At 42.7% G+C, this 19708-nt stretch overlaps 1 long non-coding RNA gene across 3 annotated transcripts in view; it reads left to right on the top strand.

Annotated features, from left to right (window-relative positions):
- The window catches only part of LOC123334673, a 77052-nt gene that overhangs the window by 27905 nt on the left and 29439 nt on the right, over window positions 1-19708 (top strand). The window contains exons 2-3 of one of the 3 annotated variants that reach the window (XR_006552706.2): window positions 7095-7323; window positions 7997-8079. The exons of 1 other annotated variant lie outside the window; for it this stretch is intronic. This is a non-coding gene — a long non-coding RNA (uncharacterized LOC123334673). Of the gene's footprint in view, window positions 1-7094; window positions 7324-7784; window positions 7940-7996; window positions 8080-19708 lie in introns of all 3 variants that reach the window. One more of the 3 variants, XR_006552704.2, reaches the window with a different exon arrangement.

Below are 19708 nucleotides of genomic sequence, written 5' to 3'. Positions count from 1 at the left end.
GATTCTTCAGTTTTGTGAAATTGGTTTTATTTAATCCAGCACTCCCTATCTTCCTAGGGGCAATTTGTAGCTTTGTGTTTTTCATGCACATAACTTTTGTATTTAAGCCAAGCCCCCTCATCCTGGATAGTTATGTTGGTGGACAAGGCAGGTATTATTGCCTTATGAGGGGATTACTGGGATGTTATTAATATGTTACAATGACTGTCAGTAACTAAAGATTTGGATGGTTCCAGCCATATACTTGGCATTTTTCTGGAGCTGATGTTTTCCTTTATCCCCCTGCCTGTGGTTGTCATCGTTTCTAGGTAAGCCTTTCACAACCCTATCTGAACATTAAAATCTTCTGGGAGAGTTGAAAAATACCCGGTGTCTGGTCCCACTCTGGTGAAATCAGAACCTATGGAGGGGGACAACCAGGCACTGGTCCCTTCATGAGTTCTCCAGCGTTCAGGCAGTGTTGAGAACCACCGGCGCGGTCCTCGTCCTGTGACCCCTGGGCTTGGGAGTACCTATGAGGGGGCCAGCTTGGCCCGCCCTCTCTCCTCCCCACCCACAGGCTGAACTCAATGCTACCGACTGCTTCACTGGCCTCTGGATGATTCAACCGTACCACCAGGGTCAGGACCAGGTTGGTGGGAGTGAGGCATCTGGAGCACAGGTCCTTCATACCTTTCTTGCCTCACCCTCATCCTGGGCCTGAGATCATTTGCTTTTCAGAGAAACTTGCATTTGATTGCCCTGGATATGAAACCATTGACGTATTTTCTCTCTTCTCCATCTAAGCCTCCCTGTCATCGCCCCCTTTTGGCAATCCTATTTAGCGAATACCACTTTAAGGAAACAAGAGATGTCTTTCTAAACTGTCTTCAGAGCCAGCACCAAGCCATAATTAAACTATTTTCTTCCCTTTAGAGGTACAGTTGCTTAAAAAAAAAATTTTATCCTGAGTAATTTGCTTCCCCATTCCCTAATGCAAGTTCCTCCTTGAGTTTGAAAATTCTTGTTCTATTTCTGAGAAAATGCCATCATGGAGTTACTAGAGGCTTTTTTTTTTTTTTTTTTCCTCCCACTTTGACATCCCAAACCATCTTCTAGGTGTGGAACTATTTACTTTTCATGATGATTATATTATATGATATCTTCCAGGTGACTATTACAGACCCCAGCAATCATAATAGGTGTCAGTTTTCTTACCTTTTGATCCTTAGTTCCAATTGCCTACTGCCTACACCTCCTCTACGTGTACTCAGATAAACCTGTCTGAAACTCTCCTCACCGACCTTCCCTCCCATTTCTTTCTTCAAACCTTTATGTTTCCCACCCTTATCCCTCTGGCTTACCCAACTTTCCTCCCCACTGCAACAGACCAGAATCCTGCCATCCTGCTGCTCACTCACCTCTCCAACCAGCCCAATTCTGAGACCTTCTGAATCTCCTCTCTGAGCTGTTCCTCGTCTCCATAATCAACCCCACCTTTTTCTGACTCCCCCCATGTCCTCCCATGTCTCCCTATCTTTGCAAATGTTGCCTCTCTGCCAGATGAGTTCTGATTCTTGTCAGAGCATTGCACGGTCTTACTGACCTAGCTATTGTTCACCTCCCATGGGAGACCTCCTTTAACCTTCCAGAGACTGAGCTCCCAATTCTGAGTTCCTGTGTCCCTGGTGAGGGCCTCCACCATAGCTTTGGTCCTGATCACTGTAATCGTCTGTGGCTATGACTCCTTTCCATGAAATGCCAAATTCCTTGATCACAAGAGCCACTTCCTATCTATCTCTGTAGCCCCAGTTTTTAACTCAGTTAAAGATAGCTAACAGCTATATAAAGTATAACCAGATGTTTAAGTGTGAGAGAGTACCATAGTGGGGGTCACGAGTATGGACTCTGGAGCTAATCTACCTGAAATCAATACTTCAGTACTACTGTTGGTTGTGTGAATCCAGGCAAGTTACTTGGCCCTCTGCCGCAGTTTTCTGTCTGGAAGTTGATGGAGTCAGATCTACCTCATGGGGCTATTGTGAAGAGTAAGTGAATTGGGACTTGCCTGGTGGTCTAGTGGTTAGGACTTGGCCTTCCAATGCAGCGGGTGTGGGTTTGGTCCCTGGTTGGTGAGCTGAGATCCCACATGTCTTGGGGCCAAAAAACCAAGACATAAAATAGAGGTGATATTGTAACATTCAATAAAGACTTTTTAAAGAGTAAGTGAACTGATAACTTTAAGGCAATTCCTAAACTAACATTCTAAAATTCTATGAAAACACTCTCTATTCCCTCCCCTCTAAGCAAGTGTGTAAATGAGTTCGGAGATCATCTGTAATCTTAAAACCACCTGTAGCACCTAACCCAGTGAAGTGGTTAAAACCAGCTGTTTCATAGAATGTTTGTAAAGATGAGTGAATGAACACATGTATAGGACTTAGGGTCTGATATGTAGGAAGTACTTATTTAATAAGTGTTAGTTTTATTATCATTAGTGCCATCCCCTCCAAATTCCTTCAATAGTTCTCCAATTTTAACCTAATTAAGTTCAAAATCTGTTCCCCAAGACTATGACAGATGTACCTGCATCTCATTTATGACCAACATTAGTACCTTTGCAAATGCTTTTCAGGTATACGGCCCTATACTCTTTGCAGTCTTACTCTCTTTTTCATTTGTGAGAATCTACCCCTTCTTTTGGAGAAGGCAATGGCACCCCACTCCAGTACTTTTGCCTAGAAAATCCCATGGACGGAGGAGCCTGGTAGGCTGCAGTCCATGGGGTCGCTAAGAGTCGGACACGACTGAGCGACTTCACTTTCACTTTTCACTTTCATGCATTGGAGAAGGAAATGGCAACCCACTCCAGTGTTCTTGCCTGGAGAATCCCAGGGACGGGAAGCCTGGTGGCTGCCGTCTATGGGGTCACACAGAGTCGGACACAACTGAAGCGACTTAGCAGCAGCAGCACCCATTCTTTAAAGCCATCTCAAATTTTAATTTCTTAATATATTTTTTGGATTTTCTAACTACAAATGAGCTTTCTTCTTCTGAATGCTGTATGAATTTTATTGATATTAAAAAAAATAACTTTTACCACTGCTATTGCTACTGGCATTTATTGAGCACTTACTATGTGCCAAAATGCTGATAACCACGAAACACATGGATTAAGTTATTTAACTGTAGCAAGAAGAAGGTTTAAGTGGCAAAGGATTCAGACAGGGTCAGCAAGGGGGTAGGATATGGCTGTGGTTATGTTTCTACCTGTGTCTAGGATATTATTTTCCTAGATAGCAGAATAGGACCATTTGTTTTTGTCTTCATAGGAATTGTGCCTTTCCTCATTTTAGTAATACTTCTAGTATGGAAATAATATATTTTTAAGCCAGTCAATTTTTTTTCAAATTTAATAATTTGAAATCTAATTAAAAACCTGTATGTATGTGTATGTGTTAGTCACTCAGTCGTGTCTGACCCTTTGCGACACTATGGACTGTAGCTTGTCAAGCTTCTCTGTCCATGGAATTCTGTAGGCAAGAATACTGGAGTGGGTTGCCATTCCTTTCTCCAGATCTTCCCAACCCAGGAATGGAACCCAGGTCTCCTGATTGCAGGCAGATTCTTTACTGTCTGAGCCACCAGCTGCTGCTGCTAAGTCGCTTCAGTCGTGTCCGACTCTGTGCGACCCCGTAGACGGCAGCCCACCAGGCTCCTGCGTCCATGGGATTCTCCAGGCAAGAGTACTGGAGTGGGTTGCCATTGCCTTCTCCAATGCATAAAAGTGAAAGTGAAGTCGCTCAGTCGTGTCCAACTCTTAGCGACCCCACGGACTGCACCCTACCATGCTCCTGCGTCCATGGGATTCCCCAGGCAAGAGTACTGGAGTGGGTTGCCATGAAGCCCATAAAACTCATATATAAGTTTTACTGAGTCTTAGCATTAGAGAGAGCATGATACACTTTTTCTTTGATTGAGACACGTTCTCTGTCAACAGGAAGGGCACCGTCAATGCTTTCCAAAACACAAAAGTACAAGACAAGGACTCTTCTTGATGTCAGAAATTAGCCTTTAGTGTATCTATTTGCATTTGTTCTTATTACACTGTTGGTCTGTGCAAAACATGTTCTGCCTTCCTTGATGAATCGTCTTTATACACTCAAAGCATAGTAATGAGATGGTTGGTTATTGAGTGCTGCTAGTGGAGCAGTTTGGAAATCAGAGCATCTCCAAAGGATGTGTAAACTGCCCGAGGAATTTGGCTGCCCCCACCACCGAAATGGAGAATACCTTATCCTTGGAATCATTGTGAATGCATTTAAGCCTATGGGGGAATGTTCAGCATGTGGACCCCTAGGTATATTTATAGACCTTTTCTGGATTGGCTGGTGTGCCGGATGTCCACTTTAGCTGTTAGCCTTACTCTCTGCTCAGGAAGGCTGACCTGAATCAGCGAGTTTCTTTACCTTCTGGTTCTAGTTGTATTTGGCCAATGAGTAGCACCAGTGAGAGAATCCAGGGAGGGAGGGAGGGAGGGAGGGAAGTGATTTGGGGTATCATTTTCTGGCCTCTTTTCTGCAGTGGTGGCTTTGTCACAGCTCCTGTCGGGTGTGCAGTGTCTTTTCTGCACACCTCTCTGGCTGTAGATAACCTCTCCCTCCTCCTTGTGTGTTGAAGCCTAGGAGTGGTAACAGCCCTAGGATCACTAGTCTTATGGTCTCCTTTACCTTGATGACATCTTTGTAAATAGTCCCTCTATCAGACTTTCCTAAACTCCCCCAATTTAGGTATGCCACCTCTTTTCTAGATATTGACTGATAACCCACTGTTGCTGTGTCTACATCTCTAAAAGTAATTTAGCCTCTAAGGCCTGTGAGACAACAGAAGGCATCAGGTGTAGCAATGAAAGAAAGAAAGAAAGTGAAGTCGCTCCATCATTTCTGACTCTTTGCAACCCCTTGGACTATATATAGCCCGCTAGGCTCCTCTGTCCATGGGATTTTCCAGGCAAGAATACTGGAGTGGGTTGCCATTTCCTTCTCCAGGTGTAGCAAGGACATCTTTCCAAATCTATGACAAGTTCTAATTTGAGGGTCTACAAAAGTTCTCAAGGGAGGACTCTGACTGAGGGAGAAGTTTCTTGTGTGGTCCCATTGTTACTTCCTAGAACTGGACCCCAAGCAAAAATATTGGTGAATTCTTGAGATCTGTCAATGCAAATTCATGTTTACTTGAGAGGCTGCAAATTTATTACAGCAGGCTTGAGCAGAAAATATTTGTCTACAGTGTAAAACTGGAAGCCAACAGTGCGTGATTAGAGAACGGAAAATGTCATTTTTTAAATTGGGGAAGATGGATGTAAAGTGAAAGATTCCGTTCTGGCCCTAATTATGTGGCTGGGTCTTCCTGGACTCTCAGTCTAATCGGCGTCGATACAAAAATTACACAGCAATCTAGAAGCTTAAAAAAGGAAAAAAGAAAAGAAAAATGGCAGTAATTAAATGACAAAAACTATATTCAAATAAAATTAAGGGTTTGACTTAAAGCTATGGGGGGCATCTCCTTTTGTTTCTTCCTATGTAGCATTTAAAGGAAAAGGAAACAAAAAGAGCTTTCTGGAAGTGTTCCTCAGCACTAACTTGTGGCCCCAGCCTCAGGAGTTTGCTGGTCCCCTCTGCATCCAGCTTGTCCATTGTATGACTTTGGGTTCTATTCCTGTGCTTCATGGAAAAGCCCTGGAGAAGGGCCCAAGAATCAAAAGAAGAAACTCAGTTTAGTTGTTAGGTTTATCCATCATGCACTCAGTCACTCAGTCGTGTCTGACTCTTTGTGCCCCCATGGACTGTAGCCTGCCAGGCTTCTCTGTCCATGGGATTCCCCAGGAAAGAATACTGCAGTGGGTTGCCATTTCCTCCTCCAGGGATCTTCCAAACTCAGGGATGGAACCCAAGTCTCTTGTGTCTCCTGTATTGGCAGGCAGATTCTTTACCATTAGCACCACCTGGGAAGCCCTTTATTCACCATATCAAGAGGTTAAAGGTTTATTCTTTAAGTGGAAGAATTATTTAATGGAATGAAATAATTTAATGATTTAAATGGAAGTTTTTGTAATAACGATTTTTAAAAAGAGAAAAATTTTAGATACACAAAAAGCACCCATCTATGCCCACCTATATTTAATAAACATAAATATCTTGTTATGTTGTTTCATTTTTGAAAGTAAAGTCTTTTGGATGCAGTTGAAGCTTCCACTGCAGTCTTGAGCCTCACCATCTCTCCCACTGTCTCCAGAGGTGACCACAGTGTCAACATCAACATTTTCCTTCCCTGTTTTCATACTTTGACTACATAGGCATGGGTTTAGAAATAGTGTACATAGTCGTGCTATTTGTGTGCTTTTAAAATCAAAATAAATTGTGTTTCCTTATGTTTTCAGGAATTAACTTTATTGAGGCAGGTACTGGTACATCATTCATTTAAATGCTGTGGACTCTTTCATTATATGAGTATATTCTGTGGTTTATTTCTCTTTTTCCTATTGATAAATATTTAGAATGTTTGCCTTTCTACCATTACAAACAACGTTTGATGAGCATCCTTGTAAATAGTGTCTTGTGTACATCTGCAAGACTTTCTCAAGGATGTAGACTTGGGGAAAAAATGTTGGGCTGTATGTCAAGCACACCGTCACCCTCCCTGACCACTGCCTATCCTCTCCTGAGTGGCTGGACAATATGCGTGCTTAATGCAGGACCTGACAATTTTCATTTTCTCCTGCCCCATCTCATATTTTGTATAATCAAACTTTTAAAATGTTACTATCATAGTGGTTTATTTTCATTATCCTGATTACTAGTTAGGTTGAGTTTTCTCTCAGATGTTTATTGGTACTTCAAGTAATCTCTTTTTCAATAATCCATTCCTTTCCTCTTGCCCCTTTTTTTCCCCTGAATTTTTTTGTCTTTTCCAAACTAACTTGTATGGGGTTTTAATGTCTGAGTTGCATCCTTAGGCAGTTACCATGTATCAGATAACTGTCTTGGTGGAAAGTTTCAGATTCTGTAAGCAGCAAGCATCACCTTATACCTATTGTAAATGACACATTTTTCCAGGTTGACTCCAGGCTTTGTCAACAGGAAGAAGCAGACCTGTCCTGATGAATATAATAGTAAAGCTAGTCACAGCCCTTTGGGGATGAGGGCCTGAGTTATTGGGGAGAAAGCTTGGGAAGACCTAAGAGCAGGAGATTAGGAACCTGTTGGAGAGGGGATCAACGCTCATATAGCCGGGAGAAGCCTGGAAACTGACAGAGGGCAGAAGCAGAGCGGTTTCTACGAGAAGGTAAGTGGTAGGGGGTGCTGTGGGCTCTGTGATGGGGAGGGTGCATCCTTGGTAGGAGGCCATCTCACGGCTATGGAACTCAGAGAAAGGGGGCATCCTAAGTGCTGACTGGCAGCCCAGTTCACCACATGCCAACATGGGTGGGTGACAAGGAGAGAAATCAACAGGAATTCAAGAAGAAAATCCTCTTAGGCAGCTGCCCTTCCCCACTATCAGAGCCCTGAAGGGCTTTACGATGATCAGCCAGTGAGGATGGAGGGAGTCTGGGCCAGGCTACACTGCAGAGTGTGAAAACGAAGGAGGGGCAGGAAACTGGAGCTCTGATCTGCCACCAAATTGTAACTTGACTTCTGATAGTCACGGTTTATTTTATGCCGCCTCCAACTTCCAACCAGCAAATTACAAAGTCACATGATTTGCATTTTACCTTCTTTGCTTTCCCTTCCTGTCCACGTTAATAGAGGTAGGATGAGTGGCAAAACAACCCTCCAGCCGGTGGCGGCAGGTAAAAGGAAATCCTGTGTGTGTGTCTGGCTGGCCGCTGGACGAGGGATTGGTGATGACTGCCCTGTCGTCCTCCCTGCGTGCATGGACCTGCGTGTTATCACCCAGGAAGGTAGGGAAAGGCTGAAAAGCAATTAAATGCTAAATTCCCCCATCTCTTGGTTTCTAGCTATGTCAGGTCCAAAGAGATAAAGCTGCTTGGTAAGCCTGTTTTCGCTTGGATGGTGAACCAGTGTCTCATAAATCAACCAGGTGAGGGAACTGAGTCAACCCCAGGGTCTAGGGCACAATTAGCTACCTTAGAGAAGGAATTCAGGGATACTCCTGTCCTGACTGCTTAAGTTCAGTGCAGCCTTTCCTTGTAAAGCCAGACACTAATCTTTGTGGTTGTTTTTGGTCTTCTTGCTAATACACATGAGGGTTGGTGGTCTCATCTGAGTGTAGACTGCCCAGCAGTGAAATATATCGGGCACCAGACTTGGTAAGGCTTGCTGTGAACATGTAAATAAGGATGCTAGACAGAAGTAAGTAGACTAGTCCTGCAGTACTGATGGATTCTGGAGACTTACTTCCTTTAGTTCCGTTTCGTTCAGTGAAGTCTCTGTTCTCTAACTTTCGCCTTCATGGTCCATTGGAGCCAACTCCACGTGTCCTTGAAGCCGATTTAGAAAACGAAGGCAGATTAGAAAATTCCAAGTTTTCTTTTTGGCAGCATCAAGTGGCTATTATCCCAGAGCCAAGCAATGTTGCCAGAGACTATTTTTTTTTAAAAAATCAACAGATGAGGGAGAATCAAACCGTCTAATGTCACAGCCTGCCAGGGAGTGAATTAGCATGCCGGGGGAAGTCTCCTGCCCCTTCCAACTAAGGAATAACAGACAAACAAAATCATGGGTTAACATGAAATTTCAAACAAAGCAAATGCCTCACTCACCCTTGACATTCATCTTTACAATTCTATTAAAAGGTTTTTCATAAGAGTAGATTATTGGGTTTCCAGAAATGAACTGACAGTCATCACTACGTAATTTCTTTCTAAGGGTATCATTTGTGTAGTCTCTGGAATTTCTCCTTTCTTGCGACTTTAAGCAAAATTTTCTTTCATGAGGGCTGTGCTCCAAATTATCATGGGCTCTTAAATAATAGCAGTTGTAAGTTCTCTACAGCCACTTCTCCCACTTGTTTTGCTTTATTTTTTAATTTACTTTATTGAAGTATAGTTGATTTATAGTGTGTCAGTTTCTGATGTACATCAAATTGACTCAGTTATATATACACACATACATTCTTTTTCATATTTTTCATTATGATTTATCAATATCGATATTATAAGGGACCCAACTTTCTCTTATGTTTCCAATTTACTTATGCTTCTTTTTTTTTTTTTTAATATTTTATATTGGAGTATAACAGTTTAACAATATTGTGATAGTTTCAGGTGGACAGCAAAGGGACTCAGCCATACATATACATGTATCCATTCTCCCCCAAACTCTGCTGCCACCCAGGCTACCACATAACATTAGGCAGAGTTCCCTGTGCTATACAGTAGGTACTTGTTGGTTATCCACTTTAAATATAGCAGTGTGTGCACGTCGATCCCAATCCCTCCTCCCTATTCTTCCCCCATGGCGGCTATAAATTCATTCTGTATGTCTGTGAGTCTGTTTTGTGAATCAATTTGCTTTTAGATACCGCATATAAGGGGTGTCATGTGAAAGTTTCTCCTCTGACCAGCTTCACTCAAGGGAAAAAAAAAGATGTATTAAAGTAAATTTTATCTAACATTTCCAAATCTGTTCCCAGTCATATCCTGATCACCTAGTTATCTGTGTACTTCGAAAATACTTCTCTTCAACAGAGTAGTTTCGCTGCTTTCTCTAGAACTGTATAGAGAAGCTTAGCCCCTTAGATAAAAAGTAAGGACCATCTCCTTTCTGTGTGGGAGAAGAATGCAGGCTGTCTGGTCAGATGTACATATGGAAAGGCTCCTTGCCCTGCTCAGTGGTTCTCCAGCCTGGGTACACATTGAGTTACCGCAGGAACTCTGAAAAATGAATCATACTCCCGTCATACCACACACTAATTCAATCAAGAGCTCAAGGTGAAGTCTCTGGACTGGCAGCACCTGGGAACTTGTCAGAACTGTGGGTCCCGGTCCTGGTCCCAGACCTGCTGAATCAGACACGCTCGACACACGTGGGGCCCAGGATCTGTGATTTAATAGCGCTCCCAGTGGTTCTGATCTCATTCAGGTTTGAGGGGAAATACCTCTGCAGTTCATATTTTTAAAATATAACTCTAGGTGACTCCAATGTGCAGCCAGGTTTGAAAATTTTAGTATTTCCTTCCAATTGTATTCATTGTGCTATGACATTTTGTATAAGGGACTTGAGCTCCTCAGGTTTTCATATCCACAGGATCTCCCATAGATACAGAGGGAAGTTGTATTTACTTCTGTTTGATTTCAACTATGCAAAAGCCAACTGCCTGTTTGGTTTCTGATCCTTTAGATCAGTCATAGCCAAGAGAGTTCTGGTTTTATATGCCTTGGCTCTAAAAAGCTCAGTCTAAAATGTGTCTTATCTCCTGGACCTATCCCTTTGACAGAGAAGAAAAATTATATCAGAGTACCAAGAAGTTCTGCAAGATCCTTGAAGAAATGCAAAAGCACAACTTTGTTTATCAGGCACAATAGTGTTAATTGTGACTTTTTTTTTATGTTGACAGTGTTCAAAATCTCAAGATCTTTTAGGGTTGTTTTGTTTGCAGTGACTCTGAATGACTTCCTGACTGCTATTCACCTAATAAAATCTCAGACTGCATGTCATTGAACTTGAAGTTTGATTGATATGCGGTCTTAGAACTCTAGGAAGCATTGTCCATGAACACATTCCCTCCTCTCAACTCAGGTTTCTCACAGTTTCCATCCTCTCCCTCCTCCTTTCCATCAACCCTCCCTACACTATGTTGTTCTTCCTTTTCAACAAATGACTCTTACGAAACCACAATCCCCTTTCTGAAATGCTTAGGACCAGCTATGTTTTTTGAAGTTCATACTCATCAATTTTAAAGGAGTAAAGTAGTGTGCATACTGTATATTAAGGTCTGAAGCAAATGGTGTAGATATTCAGACTATAGAGATTAGGGACTATATATAACATCAGGATGGTTTTGCTGTTGTTTAGCTGCTAAGTCGTGTCCGACTCTTTTGCAACCCCATGGACTGTAGCCCACCAGGCTCCTCTGTCCATGGGATTTCCCATGCAAGAACACTGGAGTGGGTTGCCATTTCCTTCTCCAGGGGATCTTCCCAACCCAGGGATCGAACCCTGTATTGGCAGGTGGGTTCTTTACCACTGAGCCACCTGGGAAGCCCCTCAGGAAGCCCCTTGGTTTAGGTTTTATGAATTGAAAACCGAGCAAACGAAAGCCCTGTGGGCCTCCGGAGCTATTTGCGTTTCAGCATACTGAATGCAAGATTGTGGGCAGTATTCCATTCTTGAACCAGGAGGCAAACCAGCCCCAGCAAGACTGAAAAGCCCCAGGATCTTAAAACAAATTTAAAACATCTTGTTTATATTAAGTTTAGATGGTTGGCATTTAAGGATAGAACTTATGAATATGTAGCTTTGAATGTTAGTGCCTAGATCTGTAATTAAAGCAGCCAGGCTTCAACCATATTTTTCAGTGAGATGACAGTCTGGAAAGATCACATTGCCCCTAAACAAATGGTGTTGGGACAGTGGCGAACCATGTGGAAATGGAATGAAGCTTTAACCCCCACTCTCTTCTTAATTGTTGGGTGGGCCAAAAAGTTCAGTCAGGTTTTTCCATACAACGTTACAGAAAAACGCAAACCTTTTGACCAACCCAGTGCGACTCATCCCAGATGGACTGAGCCATAAGCATTCAAAAAATAAGAGTGACTATTTTTACAATGCCAGAGTGGAGAGGAGTTTTCAAACATAATGAAAAATCCCCAAAGTTGTAAGAGCTGTAATATTTGCATAAATATCAATGATTTCTTTAGGGCAACATCATTATAAAAAAGCCAAAAGTGACCCCAAAAAGGATTTGTAACACATGCTAGGGAGAAGGCAATGGCACCCCACTCCAGTACTCTTGCCTGGAAAATCCCATGGACAGAGGAGCCTGGTGGGCTGCAGTCCATGGGGTCTCGAAGAGTCAGACACGACTGAGCGACTTCACTTTCACTTTCACTTTTATGCACTGGAGAAGGAAATGGCAACCCACTCCAGTGTTCTTGCCTGGAGAATCCCAGGGACAGGGGAGCCTGGTGGGCTGCTGTCTATGGGGTCGCACAGAGTCGGACACGACTGAAGTGACTTAGCAGCAGCAGCAGCAACACATGCTAGATACACGTGCATAAGAAGTGTGTTTATAAATCGATAAGGCCATCAACCTAACTAAAAAATGAGCATGTAAGCAAGCCCCAGACAAAAAGAATTACAAATGTCCTTGAAACGTGACATGATTCTCCACCTCATATTCCATTAAATAAGACTGTGAAAAACAGTCAGTTGTCAGACTAGCAAGGTTCATTCTGTTTGGTGACTTTGTTTTTAGGACCACCCTGCAAATTCTCACACAAATGCATGAAGATATACGTACAAGAATTTTCACAGCCACATTGTTTTGAATAGATTAAGTATTGGAAGCAACCTAACTGTCCTTCAGTGGCAGATGGTTATATAAATGAAAATGCACCCCCAGGCCAGAGTATTCTGTGGATGTTAGAAGGAATGAGATATATCTACATGCGCTGATGTGGAAAGGGGTTCACTGCGCATCAGTTGCAGAATAAAGTGTGGAGGGTGATTCTGTCCGTGTGAATGTTGGTGTAAGCACAGAATGTGTCTGGGATCATGCACATCCCTCATAGCAGGGTCATACCCCAGGGAAGGTGAACACAGAGGAGTGCTTCATACAGTCTTCTGAGCCGTTTGACTTATCTACAATAAGCATGTATGAAATCAGTGATATGCTATTGAAAACTTTTAAAATCTGGGCACCCTTCTTGCAAATCAAAGACTGCCTGAAATCAGTCTTGGTTTGGTAAACTCACAGCTGGGCATAGAAGGAGGTGGGGTTGAGGGATTTAATACTGTCTTTTTGCAAAGATGCCTTATCATCCATTTACAAGATTGCTTTCTTATATAGACTTCTTGCAGTAACTTTAGTTAGTGAGTTGGAGCCATTTGCAAAGGTGTCTCAGACTAAAAACAGTCACCTAACCCCAGAGGGACTTCCCAGAGTTCAGATTTCTTGACTGAGGGATGTTCTTCCTTTCACTCTTTACAGCACACTCGGTGTTCCATAGTGTGTCAGGACCAGAGGGAGGCTGTGGACAAAATTTTGTTTCCGTGTCCAGGAAGGCCTACACAAGCCTGGTCCTGGGTTGGGGGCTGTGCCCAAGTCGAGCCCTTGGTCTTCCCCTCCCTGCACAACTTCCTGGGGTGCACAGGCTGTGGGGGTTCCTGTCAGGCCTACTTGCCTAAGCCCTCTTCAAGGAACTTTTACCAGTTGCCTACAAGGACATGATGAGGAAGTTTGAAGCCAAAATCAAGATTATGCAAGGGAGGAAAAAACAGAGATGCCAGCTCTGAGGCCCTGCTAGCTTTTTCCCTGATGGTGTGGGAAGAACACAGGGCACCGAAGGGCACTCATAATGCCAGGCTGTCCTCCCTCAGCCCACCAAGTGCTCCTGCGACAGACTCAGAACACGCCTTAAAGCACACCACGATTGGCTCCTTACCTGCCAGACCCTTGGCCCAGAGAGAGCCAGTGGGCTTGACAATGGGAGTGAAACCTGAGTGGAGACCCCGTCCCATGAAGAGAACAGCCCCTTTCCCTGTCCTAGCCGGCGGGATGTACGGTCCAGTGGCTACTAAGTTTGGGGCTACACAGATTTTCTTTCATCCTCTATAATTTTACATCCTTTTTTGGTGGTGGGGAGCTACTAAAACCCATTTTAAGCTTTAGCACAGAAGTTGGGTTTCTATTAGAAGCCAGTTGCACTGTTCACAAAATAATTGATGAATCAAAAGGGGTTCTACTGCAAAAATAAAAGCCATGTTTGTTTGTTTTTTTTAATCACCATGATTTGCGTCACTTGCTTCCTAGCAATCCATCTGATGTACTATGACGTCTTCATGACTCCGAATTTAGAATATTTATCTGGGAACTTAAGTCTCTTAACAGGCTACCTCGTGACAAGGTACAGAGAAGTGGATGCTGTCTGTTTTGGGTTTGCTCATACAAAAGTAATTTCTGAGATCCATACAAAGGAAAAACATAGCGATAAGATACGAAACCCTTAATTACTCTAATGTATGTACGAAGCTCTCTCACAGCACCTCCTTCCTCCCCAACCTCTCTTAACTCCTCGGGCGCGATCCACTAGCTGAAGCATCCAGCCCATCGCAGCTCATTTAAACGGCTGCAGGAAATTTGTTTTACAAGGCTGGTTTTAACTGAACTACCTGCTGTGCGGCACATTGCTACTGTTTGTGAAATGAATGATGGGAAAGGCAAGTCTGTGATTTCATTTGTTCAGACCGATTACTCACACGTTGCACACGGTATCATTTGCTTGTCACTTAATGACTGACCAGCCTGCCTGAATCATTAGTGCTGCGGCGCAGTGAAAGGAAGACCTCGGCATAATGAGGCGCTGAAGGAAGTGGAGTGCTGTTTTACCTAAAAGAAATGGTGTGCAGAAATCCAGCACAGCTGCAGGTGTTCCGATGACAATGTGGGAAGCAGTTAGCTTCCAATTTAGCAGAAAATTAAGAGCGAAAAAACTGTTATTTGTGAGAGAAGATACTCATGGCAGGCAATCATCCTCGCTCTGCGTCCACAAGATGAGCTTTCAGCTGTCTTTGTCGTGACTTAAAACAATTGGTATCTTGGGCTGCATTCAACACCAGATTGGTGCTTATTATCTGCAGTTTATTCTTTCTTGGGATATTTTGTTTTTTTTCCCCCCCTCTATTTTATGGTTAATTTGCTTGCTTGAATGTAAAGCCATTTAAGCTGAAAAATCTGGATTGTGGCTGATCATTGTGCCAGGGCTCTGAGCTGTATGATACAAGATAATTGGCAATTTTCAAATTCATAATCCATTTTGTTTCACTCGTTCCCCCCATTCCCCCCCCCCCCCGCCGGGTCCCTTCTGCTAGCTTCTCTGCTCTGTTCTTCAGCATAATCTTTGAAACGGGTAACAGAGGGAAGGTGGGGGGACTAGATTCCTCCACTCAGAACCTGAGGCCCCTGAGACTCACCTTTGGGGAAATGAAAGACCAAAACTCTATGATACAAACCTGTCCACCTCCGGGAAAGCAGTCTCTCCAAAGCAGATAGATACTTCCCCGTAAAAAGACTGAATTTCATTTGGAACCAGAGTTCCAAGTTCTATTGGTAGGGTAATAAAAAGATTTTGGCTTCACTCGAGAGTCTGCTGTTTGAGGCAGACAAGAAAACCCCAATGTTCTATAAAGCAACTGCTAGTCTCCCATTTAATGGGGGTCCAATGGCTAGATCTAAAATAGGGTATTCTGGCCCTTTTATCCCTTGCCGTGCCAGTCAAGGTGATACTGTTAATAGATGAAGATGCCCAATCTCTTCACCGGTCAGGTAGCTCTAATACATAGTATATCCTATGCGTGTTACCTTTTGCTATGTCAGTCAAGGTGATGGTAGATAAAGCTGCCCAAATCTATGTCCACTGATAAGTCTAGCCCACAGGATTTCATCCCAGGAGTGTAAGCTCTTCGTGTTTCATTCTTTTCTATTTTCCTGTCAGAGCAGTGTCTTCTGAGTTGACTCATTTCAGTCAAGTTATTCCTGAGCAACAGAGTTCCCCTCAGGAGATTTCTTTAGAGATGTGGTAGTATGTTCCGCTTCCTCCAGGATCTCAGGCCAGTGGAGTAGCGTGTCTTATCAGCAGTGTTTGTAAGGGTGGTAACAGAGGGGTGTTCAACAGACAAGGGGTCTGTGAACAGTAGTCCTGCTGCTTCAGCTACATAGAGCACGGAGATTCTCTCGAAGGAGGGACTCTTCAATGATATATGTACTTTTTATTCTTCCCAGCAGCCAGCCCTGCTTTACCTAAAAGCAGGAGGAGAACCCCCTTGCCACTTTTCTTCTCTCCATTAATTGCAAGTCATTTATTTTCCTGTTCTGTCACTCTGACGTTTCTACGGGCATACCTGCTCACAGCACCAGTTAAAACTGTAAAACATTATGTTTCCCCATTTTGTAATAATTTTCCACTTGAATCGTAATGTTGTTTTTCAGGTACATTTGTGTGAACTAGCAGAAGGAAAATGCAAGAGAAAAAAATAGAGAGCATGAACATGGTGAGCAATCACAAACCAAACAAGCATCAGATTAGTAGCCAGAGGAGAAAGAACAACCAGAGAGGGAATAAAAGGCTTTCCACCCTCAAATGCTGTTTGGTGTTTATCTTTCAATACACTGTCTTCAGGCTTTCACCTTCCTCTCCAGCTTAGATATCGCGTTCCCTTTCACCATAGCTGTGTTTGTTATTTGAAGTGCTGGCAAGCCTACATTTCCAATTTCTGCACTGCTTTCTGTGGTAGAACTTGGGTAATCAGGCCCTCCGCATCCCAGGTGTGGATTTTCATCTTACTACTTCCTCGTAGCTGGCCTGAGAAGACACTCAGCCACACTCTATTTTCATGTCCACTAATAGTCACTCAGTCTCCTGTTCTGCCAATTTGGTGCATAATATTTTCATTTTCTCTATATACATTTTCCAATACTCCTGTCAGCTTGCAGCATCTACTTCATTAAGCTTCTCCTCCCCCCGGTTGAACAGCCATCAGCAGTGAAGGAGCCTTTGTGAGGTCGAGGGGGGATTGATCTTGTTTTCTCCACACACTCGCAGACCTGCCAAAGCAGGAGGATTTACTGCCTGTCACCCAGATTGCCTGGAGGATGCTCCTTGTCCCCATTTGTCACGCGGCTTCCGTTGCTCACCAGGCGCTCAGGCTTGTAAACTGATTTCTGAAAATGTGAAAGGATTATCCTCGCTCATAAAATGCAAAATTTGCTTAACTGCCTGCCGCAGCATTTGTTTTTCGAGAGAGGCTGATTTGAATTACAAAGTAAGGTTGCCGTGGTGTGGAGAGAGGGTGGTGAGGGCCACCGGCAGGCTGGCCCCTCCTTTGGGAAAGCCAGACAGCAAGGAGCTTCATGAAAAGCCCAGAGAGGAAGCTAGTGTGTTGCCTTAGTAGGATTCTACACTGCAAAACAAAGCAGTGGATAAAGCATCTATTTCCTTTTTCATTTTAGGGTTCTTGGTCCTATTTGGTCTTCCTAAAGGGCATGCAAAACAGAGCATTTGAAAAGAATTCCACTCTAGTCGCTGTTTAACTTTTATTAAGTAATTACAGATTCTAAATAGAATCCACAGATCTGGACCAAGGATAGTATCTCCATATTCAGTAAGTCCAGCAACAACTTCCTAAATATGCATGTGAAAGCTTTCATGTCTTTCATCATTTACCAAATCCCACAGTGAATCTATTTTTATACTCAACCCAGACTTAAACCAACTCCCACAAACTGAGTTGAGTGTGACATTTATAACAGACTCTAGATAGCAATGTATTTTTATAAAACCATCAGCCAGCCACCCCCCCGCCCCCTCAGACTGTTCCCTTATTAAATCTGTATCTTTCAAAGAACACCCTTTAGGACTAGCAATAAAATAAAAGGCCATGAGCTAGGGGATCTTCCTTTTCATCACCCTTCCTTCAGGGCAAACTAAGAAAGGCTGACTCACCATCCCTCCCTGAAGATTTCCTGGCAACAGTGATTGTGTCTTATTTAGAATCTATAAACCAAGGACCTGTGCTGGTGATTGGCCCATTGTAGGTGCTCAGTACGTGGGTGTCTGAGTAAATGGATGAAGGGTATGGTGTGAGGGCCATTTATTTCTTCCTCATTTTCAATGGATACTCTCAACTCAGTTCACTCGAGGCAATCATTAAAATCCTAAATTTATAAAAGGATAGGGTAGATCTTTCTGGTGAGAAGTGAACTTTTGTTGCAGGAGTATGAAAATATAAAGATTGATACAAGGGGATATGAAAGAGAATGTTCAGGTGTAGTCTTGTTATAGATGAAATAAATGATAGATATGGAAGTAGGAAACAGGGATGTTAAGCAATCGGCTGAGCTAAATGTCCATCCATCCTCTTTAGAAGAGAGAGGAAGAAAACTGATTTTAGCATCTGAAAATGAGGGATTTCAGGATCAGGCTTCCCTTTTCATTTCAGGATCCCCTACTGAGTCAGAGGATGTTTCCTTCTTTCTGTTTCTCTTTTATTTTTTGTCTTCACTCACTAGGTAAGCTATGCCCCTAGGCTGCTACATTCCTCTTCACAGAGGGAAATAAGGCAGGACAACAGAAAATTCTGCCCAGTCACTGAAGAAATTAAACAGTGTAGAGCAGGAAAAGGAGCTGGAGATATAGAAACACAGAGAGAACTATTCTATGTAATGTGATCCAGAGCGTCCTCTAAGCCCCATTTTGACGATGTTTGACCATTAGTTATTCTTTTTCTCTAGCTTCCACAATATGAAACTCAATTTTTTTTTTGTCCCATCCTCTTCACTGGTCTCATTTTTTAAAAAAATTATTGGACTATAGTTGATTTACAATGGTGTTAGTTTCAGCAAAACCAGCAGTTATATATATATATACACACACACATACACACACATATGCATTCTTCTTCAGATTCTTTTCTCACATAGGTTATCACAGAACATTGAGTTCCCTGTGCTATACACTAGGTCTTTGTTGATTATCTGTCTTGTATATTGCTTTGTGTGTATATTAATCCCAAACTTCTGATTTATCCCTCCCCCCGTATTTCCTCTTTGGAAACCATAAGTTTGTTTTTGATATCTGCACATCTGTTTCTGTTTTGTAAATGAGTTCATTTGTGCCATTTTTTAAAAAGTCCATGTATGTGATATAATATGCTATTTGTCTTTCTGTGTCTAACTTCACTTAGTATGATAATTTCTAGGTTCATCCATGTTGCAGCAAGTGGCATCATTTCATTCTTTTTTATGGCTGAGTAGTGGTCCATGAACTTCCTGATGTTCAAGCTGGTTTTAGAAAAGGCAGAGGAACCAGAGATCAAATTGCCAACATCTGCTGGATCATAGAAAAAGCAAGAGAGTTCCAGAAAAACATCTATTTCTGCTTTATTGACTATGCCAAAGCCTTTGACAGTGTGGATCACAATAAATTGTGGAAAATTCTGAAAGAGATGGGAATACCAGACCACCTGACCTGCCTCTTGAGAAATTTGTATGCAGGTCAGGATGTAACAGTTAGAAGTGGACATGGAACAACAGACTGGTTCCAAATAGGAAAAGGAGTACGTCAAGGCTGTATATTGTCACCCTGTTTATTTAACTTATATGCAGAGTACATCATGAGAAACGCTGGACTGGAAGAAACACAAACTGGAATCAAGATTGCCGGGAGAAATATCAATAACCTCAGATATGCAGATGACACCACCCTTATGGCAGAAAGTGAAGAGGAACTAAAAAGCCTCTTAATGAAAGTGAAAGAGGAGAGTGAAAAAGTTGGCTTAAAGCTCAACATTCAGAAAACGAAGATCATGGCATCCAGTCCCATCACTTCATGGGAAATAGATGGGCAAACAGTGGAAACAGTGTCAGACTTTATTTTTCTGGGCTCCAAAATCACTGCAGATGGTGACTGCAGCCATGAAATTAAAAGACGCTTACTCCTTGGAAGGAAAGTTATGACCAACCTAGATAGCATATTCAAAAGCAGAGGCAT

The sequence above is a fragment of the Bubalus bubalis genome, chromosome 8 (genome assembly GCF_019923935.1).
Source record: "Bubalus bubalis isolate 160015118507 breed Murrah chromosome 8, NDDB_SH_1, whole genome shotgun sequence".
In the NCBI taxonomy this organism is placed as follows: domain Eukaryota; kingdom Metazoa; phylum Chordata; class Mammalia; order Artiodactyla; family Bovidae; genus Bubalus; species Bubalus bubalis.
This window is presented reverse-complemented; position numbering and strand designations above follow the sequence as displayed.